The sequence below is a fragment of the Rhineura floridana genome, chromosome 7 (assembly GCF_030035675.1).
Source record: "Rhineura floridana isolate rRhiFlo1 chromosome 7, rRhiFlo1.hap2, whole genome shotgun sequence".
Taxonomy (NCBI): Eukaryota; Metazoa; Chordata; class Lepidosauria; order Squamata; family Rhineuridae; genus Rhineura; species Rhineura floridana.
In genome coordinates, this window is record NC_084486.1 from 120,303,479 (window position 1) to 120,322,118 (window position 18,640).

Genomic DNA, 18,640 nt, shown 5'->3' on the forward strand with positions numbered 1-18,640 from the left:
CGTCTAAATGAGACTAATTACCTAAACTGGAGGCTGAGAATGCAGGCGTTTCTCACAAAGGAAGATTTGTGGACAGTCGTAACGGAGGACCCCCCATCAGATCCCCCACCGGCACAGTGGGTGAGGCTGGATGAAACAGCGAGATCGTATATTATACTGGCAGTAAATGACTCTCAATTACTTCACGTCCAGGATAATCAAACTGCCAAACTTGCTTGGAAAGCATTGCATGAAGCTCATATTTGAAAGACAGCAAGCAGCAGAATTCATCTGGCCAAGAAACTTTATCAGTTAAGGCTGACAGATGCAGTAACTATGTCGGAACATTTGTTGAACATTTCTAAGATATTTGCAGAATTACAGGAGCGGGACGTAATTCATACGCAACAACAAAAGGTATATATTATCCTATCCACTCTGAATTCTTCATGGGATAATCTCATCGGGTCTCTTGAAGCTCTACCTGACGAATCCTTGACAGTTCCATATGTAGCTGACAAATTGAAGCAAGAATGGGAAAGACGCCAGGATTCCATTGAACAGGAACAGAGAGATAAAACAGAGAGAAAGACTGACAGGACTGAGGTAAATGCCAGGTCTTTTGGGACTAAAGCATGCTATAAATGTGGGTCAGTCAAACATCTTCAAAGAGATTGTGATATGCGGCAGTATAAGGAGAAAGACATCACAAGTGCAGCTGATCAAAGCAGAAAAATGAGACGGGAAAAGTAGAGACTGTGTAAACATGGACAGCAGTAATAAATATGATTGGATTATTGATTCGGGAGCATCCCACAGCTTAATTAAAGAAAGGACTTTGTTTAGAACCATGGTTCCAACAACTAAGGAAGGAGTGGTGTTGGCGGACGGAACTTGTAAACAAATACTTGGCAGAGGGACGGTGCAGATAAAGGAGCTAAACACGGTAATGACAGATGTTCTATATGCACCTGATGTACAATGTAATATATTGTCTGTAGCCAAATTAAATGCCATGGGGTTTACAGTTATGTTTAGAAACAAAACATGTGAAATAAGGAAAGGAGAAACTACATGCTTAAAAGGCTTCCTAAAGGATTCACTGTTTCATCTTACTCTAGGCTTAAATGACAATGTAATGATGCTAGCTAATAAGAAACCACATGATAACTGCATGCACCTCTGGCACAGGAGGCTGGGGCATGCTAATTATGAGTTGAGTAGCCAAATGCCAGGATATTGTGAAGATATATAATTAAAGAAATGCGATAAATACATAGAGTGTGAGGTATGCAGACAAACAAAGGCAACAGTAGCTCCAAAGAATAGGGAAGCAGAAAGCCACACAAGCAAACCATACCAGACCATTCACATTGATATAGCGGGACCCTTTCAAAGGTCACAAGGAGGTGCAAGATATTTCTTTGTTATCGTTGATGATTTCTCAAAATACTGCACAGTGTACCTACTGCATTCCAAAAACGAAGCAGAGGGGAAACTTAAACAGTTTATACAAAGGGTGAAAGTGCAGCATGACACGCAGATACAACAAATTAGATCAGACCAGGGAGGGGAGTTCACCAGGAAGTCGTTAGAACAATATTTGGAAAAACATGGGATAAAGCATGCGTTAATGCCCCCTTTTTCCCCGTACCAGAATGGTATTGCTGAAAGAAAAAACAGGTCCTTGGAGGACGCAACAAGAGCAATGATAAAGGATGCTAATCTCACTAATGCTTTTTGGAGAGAATGCATATTGTATGCTACCCACATCCAAAATAGGTTGGTGCACAGTACAATAGGCATGACACCATTTGAAAAACTATATGGTAAAAAGCCCAGACTACAACACGTTCTTAGATTTGGAGCCAAGTGTTGGGTTCATGTCCCTAAAGGGAAACGCAGTGGAAAATTGGCCCCTAGGGCACAAAAGGGATTGGTTATGGGCTATCAGAACGTATATTATCGTGTATGGTTGCCACATGAAAGAAGGGTGGTTTTAAGCAGGAGCGTGCAAGCTCAGGAACAGGACTGGGAGGACACTGTATCAGTTGAGCTGGAACGTGTTCAGACACATAATGAACAGAATAAGCAAATTGTGAAACAGGAAGAAGATGAGGAAGAAACATCAGATAGTCAGGAAACCCCCAGCAGCCCCAAAACAGAAGTCACATTAAGAAGATCTGAAAGATCTAATATAGGGAAACCACCTGTCAGATTTACAGTGAGTACCATAACAACAAAAGAACATACACAATGTGCAGAGACACCACAAAACATGTGGAATGAAAATGAAATAATATATCTGACATGATGAAATGCATAACAAACTGACTGAAAAAATGAGGATGTGTATGCTGGACTATGTAAACTGTAACACATGAAGAAATGTATATATATATGTATGTATGTATGTAGTCAAAGACTGTAAAAATGTCTATCTGGAAGGTGGGGGATTGTTGAATGCTGTACTGTACAACAGGTTCCAGAAAGACATGGAAGGAGTTAATCCACACAGAGGAGCCCAAGGCCATGCAAAGCCGAAGGCTGCAGCTGGCAGATTTACTGCCAAGGCTATATAAACTTAGAGGAACATATCTGGAGTGTGGGGGGTGTATTACGAGGTGTTAGAAGTGTTAATGTTAGAGCTTGTTATTCTGAACTATTGAATCAGTAAAGGATTCATCTTAAACAGATCAAAGCGTTCTGCCTCTCTTTTCTTTCTGTACTGGGTTCTTAATGTGGAGCGCTGGTACATGCAAGGCTTTAACAGGCCTAAATATTCCAACAGAGGGTTATGGGCCCAGATTGCCAAGCAATCTCAGCAGAACACTGAGCAGAACCGAGCCAGACAACCGGGAATCCAGTGGGCAAAAGCTGGAGGTCGTGGCTGAAGAGAGCAGAGTGAAAGAAATCAGCTGCGGTGAGCTGACAAACGGAGTGGATACAGAATGGCTGTGTCATTTAACAGACCTAAATATTCCAACAGCAACAACAGTATAAGGCTCTGGGTGGCATTTGGGAAAGGGATAAAAGGAGATGCCACCGTGAACCCTTTCCTGCGGCAGCAACAGCAACAATGACAGCAACCAGCAGAGGCTGTAACATCTGTGCTGGGATGACGAAAGTGTTTTCTTGCATTTTTGTTTTGAAACATTTATTATGTTTGCCAGTAATTGATCTGTTTTAATTGATTGATGGTTGGTTTTATGATTACTTTAAATGTTATAATGTTTACACAGTCAAACTGAGTTATGTGTTAGATTGCTATGTTTTGGAATGGTTTAGTATTTGGTTGTTATTGATGTAGGGATTTTCATTTTTGTGAGCCGCTTTGCGCATATTTAAATGGAAAAGCAGTATATACCTTTGAATAATAAAGAAATGTTTGCTTGACTGATTTCTGTTCCTGACCACAGACGAACACACTAACTGCAGCAATTTCTGCTTCCTTTCCTCGTTTTGTCAGAATTCTCCAGGACCCTTCTGCCAATATCCTGCAGTGCATCCTCCCCACAGCATACAGATTGATTGCTCATTGGCTATAAACTTCAGAATACTGTGGCCCTCCTGAAAAACATCTGGCTGCCCACCAATGGAAACAGGATGTTGGATTTGATGGCACCTTGGTCTAATGCAGCAGGGTTTTTGTATGATCCTATTTTATATTCATGGGAAGAAAAATCTTGATAAATAAAATTAAAATAAATAATTTTCTAGTCTGCTGCATTGGGCCACTACGTAATTCTTGTTCCTGCTGTGTGCACTGGATTACTACCATGGAAAAGCTAGAGCTGTGGTCACATCCTGAAGTGAAGGACAATGCAAAATGATGGAAGCCTGTTTGGCCACAACAGTAGAATGATGGTGCTCACTACACTGTGGCAAGCATAGATGTGTGGGTAAGAGCAAGGATGGACAGAAGGTTGGTTGGGATCTATTAGTAGATTTCTGGGTGACTTGGAGTAAATCGGCAAGGGCAGGGCTGGCACCAGAGGGCGGCCAAGTTGGGCCCTGGCCAAGGGCTCCTGCGGCCCAGAGGGACCCCTGAAGGGCCCCTCCTTAGAGTGAGAGGGTGGCGCTCCCATTCCTTGATCTGTGGCAGCTGGGTATTGGCACCCTCCCAGTACAGACAGCGTGTGCTTCAATAAGCCCACCCACACACTCCACCTACCTCTTCCGTCAGTGTGAATGCTGTGTGTGCATGTCTGCCATCAACCAAGATGGTGATGGGGGCTTCCCTAACAGGCTTCCCTAAGGGGTTGATGGCAGGCATGCACTTCATTCGCATGACACAAGGGGTAGGTGGGCTGCGCAGGCAGGCTTATTAGCCCCATGCCGCCTGCATTGGGGGGTGTTGGACTATGGTGCTGCAGGCCCGGGGCAAGCTGGTGTCCAAGGGCCCAGTCATGCCTGGTGCTGGCCCTGGGCAAGGGTTTTGACTCCCAGGTGTTTAACCATAGCAGTAACAAAATGCATTTCTCCCAGCTAAGCTAAGATTCTGAAAAGAAGAAAACTAACTAAGAATGGATTTTTGTATGAAAGAGCTCTGAGTTCAGTTCAGTTCAGTCCTTTGGCTCAGAATGTGCTCAGAGGCACCTTGTTCTTTAGTTCCCTCTGTCTTTTGTACCTAGCCAGATTAATAGATCCTGGGTTTCTACTAAAAAAAACAATAAACAACAGCAGCAGCAACAATAACAATAACAATCCAACAAACATGAAGTCTGCCCACCCCTGAGTTATAGGAATGGAAGTGAATGCTGCCAGGGCATCCATTCAAATTATTATTTAATTATTTTTTATTGTGTCCAAGTAAAAAAATACAAGGGTTGTATCCAATAAAGGCATCCTGTCAGCACCAGGACTTCTACTTGCACAATAGAACTTTTCTCTCCCTGTGTGCTCCCACGACCCCTCCCAGATCTGCTCCAGAGGGTTGGGGGGAAAGCCAGAAGAGATCTGGGGGACAGATGGATGGAAGAGAGGGTGGGAAGTGTTGTGCAGCGTTGAAATGCTGAAGCACTAAGCCCAAAGAATAATGCACCAACCAAAGCCAGAATGCCCACGAACGTAGAATAATGACGGACAACAGCAAGTTATGTATAGATGAATCTTTACTGATCCCTAAGACAAAGGTTACAATACAATTCTCTTACTCCGACTAACATCCCCCACACCTTGAGAAATGTCTCCCAAGGCTATATACACTTTCGGTTCAGTGCCAGCTGCAGTTTGGCCTTAGACAGCAGCACAGTTTTAACCCCTTACTTGTCTTTCTGGAAACACTTCACTGTCCAGAAGCCTACAGCTCCCACCTTTCCATAAAGACAAGATACATTTAAATACACAGTTTTCAAACATAATTCTCATTTGTTACATACATGTTACATTTGTTCATTTTGGTTAGGTTTATTACAAGTGAAATAAGCAGTTCCTTCTTCAAACTTTATTTCGTTTTGGACTTGTACAGAACTAACATGAAATCTTTCAGGTGGTTTACCTAAGTTTTCCCTAGTTGATCTCCTTAGTGTCATTTGAGTTTCGGTCTCTGGTGTGCTATTTTTTTTTTAATTCAACAACAACAATTTATTTGCATTTAGCCATAGGCCATAGCACAACAAATTTCCAGAAAATAGAATACAATAATAAAAATGGACAATATAATATAATATGCAATTATATTGACAAGCCTAAACTATAGAACAGAGTGAAGTTCATTGCTGATCGGTCTTACCATGGAGGGCTCTAATATGTTTAGTGGCGAGAGCAAAGTTGGCTACCGCCATGGTAACTGTACTATAATTATCTGCCAACAAGTCAGCTATTATGGTATCAGGAGGAAGGTCAGCTCGAGGATTAATAAAGGGGGATAGGAATTTTTGTCTGGGAGCATTATATAAAGGACATTTTAGAATATAATGACCAAGATCCTCAATCTCCTTGTTTCCGCAAATACAATAACGTTCACTTCTCGGCACCCCATTGTATCTGCCCTCCAAGAGGGCTGTTTTCATAGTTTGAAATCTAATTTCAGTGTAAACTTTCCGTATCTTCGGGTTAGTAAGAATGGTAAAATAGGAAGCGATTACATGATTTGGTTTAAAGGAAGGGAACCATCTCGAAAAAGGAGATGTTACTATGTGAAGCCTGTCTTGTACCTCGTGAAAATTAAAGATCCAATTGCTCAGATCCTTTGGGGGAAGTGTTTGGAGATTACTGGGGGAGAGGTTATAAGAATTGATTAATGTTAGAGTAATTTGGGCCCATCCTCCGGATTGTATTTGTTCTTGCCAGCATGATCTAACGATTGAAGATTCATCAAGATGTATAATTTTTCTCCAAAACCTCAATGCCGCCCAATCCATTTTTGCTGACAATGGGTAAAGCCCCGTTTCAGCCCTTACATGGGCAGAAGGCGTTCCTCGGGGAAGGCCCAAAATTTGTTTAAGAAATAAATTTTGAAGGGGTTCTAGGGTTGACTTAAGGGCATAGCCCCAAATTTCTGCCCCATATAATAATTTGGGTAGAGCTTTAGCACTAAAGATTTTTATCATCGGGGGAATTAACTGGCCGCCATGAGTATAAAGAAACCTTTTTAATTGTCCTGTTATTCTGGCATTTGCTAATTTGATATCCTCTGCCTGGGGTTTCCAGGAAAGGTTATTGTTCAGAATTATGCCGAGATATTTGAATGACTGGACCTGCTCTAGAGGGATACCATTTAAGGTCCAAGTACTTTTTTTTTTTTACAATAATTTTTATTCAAATTTTCATAAAACATACAAAACAAAATCATAAAACATTCAAAGACAAAAAACAAAACAAAACAAAAATGATTAAACAAAAAAAAAATAAAAAAAAATATTGACTTCCCATTTGTCACAGATCAAATCAGTTATAGGTCTACAATATATAACAATCCTGTCTCTTAAATTATATTATAAAATCACTTTCCTCCAGTAGTTATCTTAATTAATCATCAAATCTCATAAACATTACTTTATTCTTTCCACAAAAAGTCAAAGAGAGGTTTCAATTCTTTAAGAAATATATCTATCAATTTTTCTCCAAATAAACATTTCGATTAATCCATCTCATCAAAATCTGTTAGGTCCAATAATTTCAATAGCCATTATTCCATTATCCCTATTAATTTCATCTTCCATCTTCAATAGTCCTGTTAAGTCCAGTAATTTCAGTGTCCAATCTTCCATTATCAGTATTCCATAATAATCTTGCTGTCATAGCCATAGTCATATAATAAGAGTCTGATGGGAATTTCCTCTATCCCAAATATTTTCTTGCCATCCATTCTGAATAAGTTGCTGAAGTACTGTTGTAAAGTCATATCTCTGTTCTTCTTTTTTACAAAATGCACTGGCTCATCTCTTGAGAGTTTTTCCATTGTCACATGGCTGCAGTTAATTCCATAGATTTTCACTATATCAAACTCCATCACGTCATTCCAGTCCAGAAGATTATCCAAGCCATTGATAACTTTATCTCTAATATCTTCATCAATTTCTTCAGAGATAACGTCTCTGATCTCATTCTCCTCTCTCACAGGATCCCCTATTTCTTTAAGCTCCTGCGTCATTTTGCTCAGTTCAATTTTCAGCTCCTTACTGCCCTGTCGCAGGGTTTGTTTCGTTATCTCAATCTCATCCATTATTTTCTGAAACATAATTACTTCCAGATTCTCAGCCACTTTCTTGATTGCCATTTTTAAAACCACGAAAACAAAGCAAAACAGAAGTAAAGAAGAACCACTTCTTATTTCAGCAGCAATTGGTTTAATATTCCAGGCTTGATGACATCACAATATAAACAGAGCAGCCTGCCTTATCTCTCTATGTTCAAGAATACAAAACAAATTTGGTTCCCAGCATCAAAACAGTTAGTGGCGTTGTGAAGAAGCAGATTCGTCGAAATAAAATAGACCAAAAAGAGAATAGTCCCAGACAATATCACATTCCTCGGAATAGAAATCCCTCTTCTGTTTATATCTTTAGAATGCACTTCCAGGACAGCTTTTTGCAACAGAAACAGAGATAAGGTGTTAATTTCGTGAATAACAGAGAAGAGTTATAGCTCACCCAGAAGTACTTCAAAGCCGATCAATCTGACAAATCTCCTTTTGCTGCAACAATTTAAACCAAGTAAGAAAAATAATAGAAAGAAGGGTGCTTGCCTGTTAGTCGGTTTTCTCTTTGAAGAAAAGATAAACGTATCGCATTAAACAGATAGAGCAAAAGTTGGAAGTCCGTCCGGCATTGTTGGCTGGACCTTTTCTCATAAATTAATGAAATCCAGTCCTCCCAACAAAAACAGGCTTTTGAGGTTGATCTCTACGTTTCTCCCTGCCCAGGAGAAATTTCATCAGTCAAAAAAAAAATGTTCTGACTGATTTATATCTGAATAAGCTTCTTTTGAGGCGGGAGCCCGTCTCAAAAGCAGGCACAAACGAAGTCACCCTTCCCGGAAGTCTAAGGTCCAAGTACTTTTGATCTTCCTGTTCTTTCCACAGATCATGATTTTAGATTTTGGATGGTTTATCAGAAGATTGTTGATCCGACAGTACTCCTCTAGGCGAGCTAACATTCTATTTAAACCAATCTTATTTAAAGAAAAAAGGGCCAAATCATCAGCATATAATAACGCGGATATTTTTTTATTACCAATTGATGGGGGGAAGAACTTAAGTGAGGATAGGGTAGGGATTATGTCATTAATAAAGAAATTAAAAAGAAAAGGTGCCAAGATGCATCCCTGCTTCACCCCTCTCAGGGATGGAATTTCACGTGATAGCGCTCCATTTCTACCCAGGCGTACTGTTAAAGAATTAGAATGATGGAGGGACCTAATTAGCCAAGCCAATCTTTTGTCTATATTAGATTTCTCAAGTTTGTGCCACAGAATCTCCCTGTCCACCGAGTCAAATGCCGCAGCGAAGTCTATAAACGCTATGTAAAGGGATGAGAATTTTCCTTTTGGGGCTTTAGATATTAAGTGCTGTAGTATATAGACTTGGTCTATCGTGCTCCTGTCTTTTCGGAATCCCGCCTGTTCCTGGTGGATGATCGAAAACTTAGTATCTCACTCTGACAGTTTATTTAGGAGGAAACGCCCATATAATTTTGCTGTGACATCGAGGAGACTAATAGGTCTATAGTTTCTGGGGTCTGCTGGATCCCCCTTTTTATAAATTGGTACTATAATACTAGTGCACCAGCCCCGGGGAAAGTCTCCTGTATTATTAATATGGGTGAATAGATTTGCTAGCAGTGGGGTCCACCAGGTAATTTCTGCAAGAAACATCTCAGGCAGCAGCATATCTTCCCCAGGAGCTTTATTTGAGTGGAGTGTTAGAATCAAATCCCTTACCATGGCACAAGTGACTGGAGGCCATATTGGCAAGTCTGGGGTCATAGCCGGTGGGCGGGACTGTGTCAGTGATGCTGGAGCAAAAAGGGCGCTAAAATGTGTCATCCAGGTATCAGGGAGGATTGGGGGAATGGGTACCAAGTCGCTCTGAGTAAATCCTCTCTGAACCAATTTCCAAAATTGGTGATTTTTCTTGTGTTGCAAGGCTAGGCCTAAATCCCTCCAGTTATTTACAAAAAAGAGTTGTTTTTTCTTTTTAAGGAGGCCTTTATAGGCCCTCTTTAGTGATAAGACACTATGAATAACATCGTCTGATGGATATCAACGCATGATTTTGATTTGGGCTGTCAACTCTCTTTTCTTGGCACGACATTCCCCATCAAACCACGAGTTCAATCCCCTTGAAGATTTAAGGGGAATAGAAGTAGACACCAGGTGTTTAATGGCCGTAACTGAACGATCGTAAATTGTCAGGATATCATCCAGAGAGAAGATTGCTTGTTGACATAGGATTAAGAGTGAATCTGATTGAAGGAATTGATTTACTAACATTTCAATATCTAGTGTCGGTTTAAGACGTCAAGGCCCGAGGAGGGTGTCTAGAATAGGATTAAAAGTTTCTGGCCTATGTGAGGAGACGGGAAGCGATAGGCATAGACGAATTGGGAGATGGTCGCTATCTACTCTACTTAAGACTGTCAAGTCATTAATAAAAAGCACCAAGGTAGGAGATCCTAAGAAATAATCGACAACACTGTGTGCTATTTGTGGTAGGACTAGCAAGAGTTTGTTCCATCTCCTCTTGTTTTATTCCTGTTTTTGTTATCGCTCTGAGTGTTTTCTAGTTCAACATATACAGTTTTATCCCATTCTTGTTCTTGGGCTTTGACACTCCTACTTAGCACAACCCTGCTTTGTTTCGGTAACCAGACTCGATAATATGCATTCTGAAACCCTATCATATATCCTTTGTCTGCTCTGTGAGCCAATTTCCCAGTGCGTTTCCCCTTTGGAATATGCACCCAGCATTTTGCTCCAAACCTCACAATGTGTTGTAATTTGGGTTTCTTCCCATGTAGACGTTCATATGGTGACATGTTGAGTACTCTATGAAACAACCTATTTTGTATATAGTTTGCGTATAACACGCATTGTCTCCAAAATGCTTTCTGTAGCTCTTAGTCTTTTAACATGGCTCTCATGGCATCCTGCAGAGTCCTATTTTTTCTCTCTGCTATGCTATTCTGAAACTGTGAAAATGGGGCTGTTAACGCATGTTCTATTCCTTTCTGTACTAAATATTGTTCAAATGATTTCCCAGTGAATTCCCCACCTTGGTCTGAGCGTATTTGTCATATGTGTTTGCCATGCTGCACCTCAATTTTCTTTATGAACTGTTTCAATTTCCTTTCTGCTTCATCCTTAGATTTCAACAAATAAACAGTACAAAATCTAGTATAATCGACTATTACAAGATAATATTTCGCTCCACCCTGTGACCTCTGAAAGGGTCCTGCCAGATTGATGTGTATAGTTTGATATGGTTCGTTTGTTTCACTTTTAGCTTCTTTTGGTATGGGAGCTACTGTGGCCTTAGTTTGGTTGCATATCTCACAATCTATATGCTTGTTGCACTCCTTGAACGTTATGTCTTCGCTATGTTCTGGCGTCTTACTAATAGTGCCAAAACAAGCATGTCCTAGTTTCCTATGCCACAGGTGAATGCACCTATCATGAGGCTTTTCATTCGCAATCATTGATATGTGTTCTGTTGGTTTCTGTGTTATATAAAACATTGAATTATGTAGCTTTCCTTGTGCACATATCCTATGTCCTTTGCTTATTTTACACATTCCGTGACTAAACAGTACCTCATAACCCATGCAATTCAATTTCGTGACAGATAAGATGTTGTTTTCTAATCCTGGTACATATAATACATCAGTCATGACAGTGTTAAGTATACATAACTTTACAGTTCCCCTCCCCAGTACCTTTCTGTGCGTACCATCAGCAAGTACCACATCCTCAGTCATGGGAACCATAGTTTTAAACAATGTTCTGTCTATGATCATACTGTGAGTAGCTCCAGAGTCTACTATCCATTTAATATAGTCTTTGTTTCTGCAGCTTTCAGTTTTGCACTTGTCAGCACTCACCAGCTGCACGTATGACGGCTTTCTCCCTCGTCCTTTCCTTTTCAACTCACAGTCCTTTTGTAGATGCGTATGTGAACCACATATATAACAGGCTTTCATTCCAAAAGTCCTCGTACTTATGTCAGTTCTTTCAGTTCTTCTTTCTTTTGTTTCCAATCCTCTCTCTCTTTCCTCTGCTTCCTTTTGCCTTTTCCATTCCTGGATCAGCTTTCCTGAAACATACTGGACAGTCAGCCCTTCGTCTGGCATTGCTTCCAGTGAACATACTACAGAGTCCCATGAACTATTCAATGAAGAGAGAATGATATATATCTGTTGCAATTGCGTATGAACTACATTCCTTTCTTGCAATTCAGCAAACAGCTTCTTAATCTCCAGAAGATGTGTAGACATTTTTACATCTCCTGTCAGCCTCATTTGGTATAGTTTTCTCGCCAAATGTATTTTGCTGCTGGCTGTTTTCCTTATGTGCACCTCGTTAAGAGCAGTCCATATAAGCCTGGATGTCGGCTTATCTTGAATATGCAGTAACTGTGAATCATCAACTGCCAATATCAGAAACGACATTGCCTTTTCCTCCTTACGAATCCACTACTCCGGTGGCAGCACAGTTGGGGGTTCATGTATAACCACTTGCCATAAATCCTCCTTTGTCAGAAATGCTTGCATCCTCAAACGCCAACTTAAGTAATTTGTTTCTGTCAGCCGTTCCAGAGGCATGCCGTCCAAAAGCGAAACTGCCATCCTGTCTGCAGCTGCTTTCCTCGACTCTGCACACACTGTACTTTGTTTGCTGTTCTCTCCGAGCTCTCTGAGTTATTTCCTCGGATATCCTTTGGCTATCTGGGCTAAGCTGGGCTAGGCTGGGCTAGGCTGGGCCCATAACCCTTGTTGTGCAGTGTTGAAATGCTGAAGCACTAAGCCCAAAGAATAATGCACCAACCAAAGCCAGAATGCCCACGAACGTAGAATAATGACTGACAACAGCAAGTTATGTATAGATGGATCTGTACTGATCCCTAAGACAAAGGTTACAATACAATTCTCTTACTCCGACTAACATCCCCCACACCTTGAGAAATGTCTCCCAAGGCTATATACACTTTTGGTTCAGTGCCAGCTGCAGTTTGGCCTTGGACAGCAGCACAGTTTTAACCCCTTACTTGTCTTTTTGGAAACACTTCACTGTCCAGAAGCCTACAGGAAGTTCTGTTACACATGTGGAAGTCCTTGCGTAAATGGGACAACTTCATTAGATACAAGCCAGTGGCTAAATTATGGCTTATTGTTACATGAATGACCAGGGTGAATCTTCTGGTTGCACACTCCTCCCCTTTCCTGTCCTCTTTTGGCATGGCTGCAATGGGGAGATCAGAAGATTTTGCTTCCATTTTCAGTTAAAAACACTTTAGCATTATTTCCAAATATTAAGCAGTTGTTGCTTAAGCAGTGGTTAATCTTAGCTATGGTTTATTGAAACAAGGCAGCTGCATAAACCATTGTCTGAAGTTGGCTTTTCTTTCACCAAGCCATGATTAACATAAGATTAACTTTTATTCAAGCTTGGACATAATGCTAAACTGTGTGTTTAGTTAACTATGGAAGTGAAAGCTTCCAATCTCTTCCTTGCAGCCACACCAAAGGAAGAAAGAAGAGGGATAAGTGCATAAGCCGTAGAGTTGCTTAGGCTTATTCACATAATGCCAAATCCATATCATTTGACATTATGTCCACATGAGGCCATTAAGTAAGGTAAAAATGAACAATGGCATCAATCATGGGGAAAGTGGCAAACAAAAGAGGGTTTATGATAGAATAAATCTTGGACCATGAATAATGAAACAAAGGGACATGAAGTCATTACTTTGGAGATAATATTGGGAAAAAGAGATGTAGGAGTCAGGAGGAAGGACACCATGCACGTTCTGTTTAACGTACAGAAGGGAACCAGATCTTGAAGATGCCCTGTTTAATAGTTCCTCCTGTCAATATAATCTGGTGAGCCAGTTTTTCTTATAGCCACAGTATTTGAGTGAGAAGAGACAAATGTTGGCGGTAGAACAGGGGCAGCCAACATGGCACCCTACAGACGTTTTGGAATACATACCTTGCTTTGGCCCCGGCTAGTGTGACTAATGGTCAGGGATGATGTTGGGCTGGCGACCAGTAGGCATTACTGTCTCTAGTAGTTTTCCATGAAGCCTGCAAGTTTCAAGACGTAACTGTGGTTAAGGGGGAGTTATGTCTATGCTCTGTCTGGGAACGGACTGCCAGGGTCGTTGCTATGGTAGCCATCTGATAACAACTGGGAAAGTTCTAACAGAGTCTATGTGTTCTGCTCTTCTGAATTATGCCTCTGAGCTGAGAGGCTGTCTTTTGTGTTCATCTATGGAGAGAGATGTACCAGAAGGGGGGGTGACTGAAGAATCTCTACATGTATTTACTCTTAAGCCTCTGGCCTTAATGTCTTAATAAAGACTCTTAACATGCTCTGAAGACGTTTTCTTGCTCAACTTAACTCCAACATAATGTATGCTGTTTCACACAACAACACACAAGCCAACAGTGGTAGCAGAGGATGGTTATGCTCCACAGCGCATTACACGGGAGTAAGTTGCTGGTCTGAACGGCAGACGGAGTTCCAGAGAGGGCAGCTTGATTGATTGAACCAGACAGAGGTGAGCAACATGGCTGTAAACCTGTCTGGGGGAGGCTTGCCGATGGAATGACTTAATGAAAAGAATTTTGGCAGCTGGAAGCCGAGGATGAGGGCTTTGGTGATAACAGAGGATTTATGGGACGTGATTGAGGAAAAAACCCCGGCGGTACCGACCGTGGCCTGGAAGCGTCGAGACCAGAGGGCGCAGGCGTTTATAATCTTGGCTCTATCGGATTCTCAACTGATGTGTGTGAGAGATGAGCCGTCAGCTAAACAGATCTGGGACGCGTTGCAGGATTTGTCCCAGGAATGGCAGCGGAGGCAGGAGGCGCAGAGAGCCCAGCCGGTGGAAGCTGTCAGAAACAAGGAGGAGAAATGTGCCGAACCGGGGCAGGCTATCGAAAGCAGACAGGAAAACAAGCGGGAGCAGCAGCGACTGAAGTCTTGTTTTGCCTGTAGGGCCTGTGGGCATCTCCGTAAAGATTGTCCAGTCAAGCGAAACTCCAGGGACGGAGGCTTGAAGCAGGGAAGTGTGAACTTTGTTTGTAAACAGAAGTCTAAAGACTTGGAACAAATTAACTTTATTGTCGACAGCGGAGCAAGCCATATACTAATCAAAGACAGGAGTCTGTTTTACACGTCTACAGATGAGCAGGACTTTGTTTTACTTGCTGATGGATCACGGAAATCCGTAAAAGCACGTGGTCTGGTTAAGTTTGACAAACTTGGACTAATGTCAAACTGTTTGTTTGTTCCGGACTTGGCTCATAATATTTTATCTGTGAGAAAACTGGTGAGTTGTCAATTTTCAGTCTGGTTTGATAAAGGAAAATGTTGGGTGCAAAGAGGAGAAAATGTTGTCTGTCAGGGTTTCATGACACAAGGACAGTTTAAAATGTCCATGGGTGTGAAGTGTGCTGATGCCTTGAGTTTAATGGGGCGGAAAGGGAATGACCGCCAGAGCTGTAAGAAGACAGCTGTTAAAAGCACACAGCCACAGTATTCATGTAATGCAGTCAGGCTGATGCCTGAAAGAGTGCATCGCAGCCAAGTTTACAAGCCACAGGGTAAGAGACGTGGCAAACGTGCACCTAGAGCACAAGAGAATGCATATTTCAAAGTTTGGTGTCCAGAAACACAGCAGTTAATTCTGAGCTGAAGCATTAAAGTTGCAGAAAAGCCTTGGGATCAAAGGCAAACAGTCATTCTCACAGGGTCAAGTGACACACAACCGCAAACATTTAAACGTAAGGCTGAGGAAATGGAATCTCCAGCGCAGGCTGTGCCAAGCACAAGCACAGATGGGGGGGCTGAGAGATCAGAAGCTCATACCAAGAGAACAAAACATATTAGTGTCAGATACTTTCACGTAAGGGATTGTGTACAGCAGGGGTTTGTTAACCTAAAATTTTGTGACACTAACAACATGGTGGCTGACATAATGACCAAGCCTTTGTGTGAGGAGAAATTTGGCAAACTGGTGACAAGGCTTGGAATGAACCAAAGTTTGATTGAATAAAGTTTTAGCTAAATGTACAGAGAGGTTCTGAAATGTACTGCTATGTACTGAGATATACTTTTGAACTGTACTGAACTGAAAATGCAATGTACTGAAATGTATTGCAAGAGGTATTGTAGAAATGTATGACTGTATGACTATGTATTATGGAGATGTATTTCATGTGTATTTTGCAGTCTTAATGAAAAAAGGGAAGCTGTTGGGCTGGCGACCAGTAGGCATTACTGTCTCTAGTAGTTTTCCATGAAGCCTGCAAGTTTCAAGACGTAACTGTGGTTAAGGGGGAGTTATGTCTATGCTCTGTCTGGGAACGGACTGCCAGGGTCGTTGCTATGGTAGCCATCTGATAACAACTGGGAAAGTTCTAACAGAGTCTATGTGTTCTGCTCTTCTGAATTATGCCTCTGAGCTGAGAGGCTGTCTTTTGTGTTCATCTATGGAGAGAGATGTACCAGAAGGGGGGGTGACTGAAGAATCTCTACATGTATTTACTCTTAAGCCTCTGGCCTTAATGTCTTAATAAAGACTCTTAACATGCTCTGAAGACGTTTTCTTGCTCAACTTAACTCCAACGTAATGTATGCTGTTTCACACAACAACACACAAGCCAACAGATGATGGGTGTTGTAATCCACAACATTTAAAAGGCATCATATAAGCTTCCTCTGCACTCAAAAATGGTTCAACATGGGCTATCACATTTTTGAAACTTGTTGGGAGAAGCATAATAGGCAGGGCACTGGGGTATGTGCTACAGTAATACATGTGCAACAAAGCTGGGATTGAATGTAAATATATCCCTGCACAAAAACCCAGATGGCAAATGTACACTGTGGAATCCAAATATTTGCACATTCAATAACTGCAAATCTATTAAACAATCACCACTGTTAGCACTGGCCATTTTCCCCTGCATCTGACACATAGCCTAATTATAATCAATGGTGTGAGAAAGATAGGCTTATAACTATTGAACCATTTCTCAATAATGTTAATGTCTAGAATTGCATGGCTTCCCTTTAATTTTTTTTGCCCCAAAGCAATGCACATATAATAAAATATGTGCAGTGCATATTCAAGCTCAATTATGCATATGAATTTAAGCATGGGATATATTCTGCTATATTTGTAAGGTTTTAGTTCAGACAAAGAAATTGGTCTGTATTCAAGGGACCAAAGCAAAGATGACTGGAAGATGGCATTTAGAAGATATTTCTCAGCTGCATAAGGCTAACCTGTGGTCACTTCAGTGATCTGTTTTGTTAAAGGTCATGCTAACCATAGTTTGGCAGAGCAATACAAATGATAGGAAGCCAGCATAATTTACTGAGTACGTTACCCCTATTCCACATTCCATTGAGGAGCAGGGCTACTGCCAACTGAGCTGGACCCCAAGAGAGGATTAGAACATTGATTTTGAGAACCTATGGTGGGAATGTGTTTATATTTTTTAAAAGACTAGAAGAAAATACATAGGCAGAGAGGTTGTTTATTTTTCCAGTGACAGAATAATATAATTTATTTTTAAAACGTAAAAAAACTCTAAAATGTCAGTCCTGATAACATGAGGAGGAACAGGAGAAAAAGGTTTCACATCCAGCTTTTTACTTCATGTTATAAATTGAGTTTATTTTATTTATATCAACACATTTTACAACTAATCTTCATTTTCACCCATTAATATTACATTTATACCCCGCCTTTCTTTTTCACGAAACACAAGGCGGCTTACATATGGTTCCAAAGAGGTCTCCCATCCAGACACTGACCAGACCTGGCCCTGCTGGCCTCATGTCCATTCAGACCATAGACATTACAGAAGAGAGAAAGGTGTCTTCTATGGGATGAATTTATAATATATCTTGACTTCAGCAAAGCTGTTGACAACGTGCCCCATGATACTCTGATTAACAAGCTAGCTAAATGTGGGCTGGATGGAACAACCATCAGGTGGATTTAGAGTTGGCTACAAAATAGCACCCAAAGAGTGCTTATCAGTGGTTCCTTCTCAATCTGGGGGAAGGCAATGAGCAGGGTACTGCAGGGCTCAGACCTGAGCCCAGGGCTCAGGTCCTGAGCTCTACAACATTTTTATTAATGACTTGGATGTGGAGGTGCAGGGAATGCTTATCAGATTTGCAGTTGATAAAAAATAGGGAGGGATAGCTAATACACTGGAGGACAGAAACAAAATTCAAAGTGATCTTGATAGGCTGAAGCATTGGGCTGACAACATCAGAATAAAATTTAACAAGCATAAGTGCAAAGTTCCACACCTAGGAAAAAGAAACTAAATGTAAAGCTATAAGATGGAGGATTCTTGGCTCAGCAATACTATATGTGAGAAGGATCTTGGAATTGTTGTTGATCACAAGCTGAAGATGAGCCAACAGTGTGATGTGGCTGAAAAAAAGGCAAATGCTATTTTAGGCTGCATTAACAGTACAGTTTCTAAATCGTATGAAGTACTAGTTCCCCTCTATTCAGCACTGGTTAGGCCTCAACTTGAGTACTGCATGCAGTTCTGGACACGGCACTGTAAGAAGGATGCAGACAAACTGGAACAGGTTCAGAGAAGGGCAACAAGGATGATCAGGGGATTTGGATAGGCTTTATTCAAGCAATAGCACTGGTACCGAGAACAACAAAAAGCAAAACCCAAAAACATAGTCACACAAAACACCATGCTCATGTTACAGACATCCACCTCTACACACTCCCGCCCCTCCACATATTCCCACCCTCTCCACATATTCCTGCCCCCTCTCCCTATTCCTGCCCCCTCTCCCTATTCCTGCCCCTCCACACATCTCTGCCCCTCTCCAGATGTCCCTGGCACACAAGCCATGACTCCCACCTTTGGACCCCTCCCCTTTGCTTCCCCTCGCCCCTGAGCCACACAGGGCTCCCTGCCCCTTGCCACCCAACCCCATCCTAATC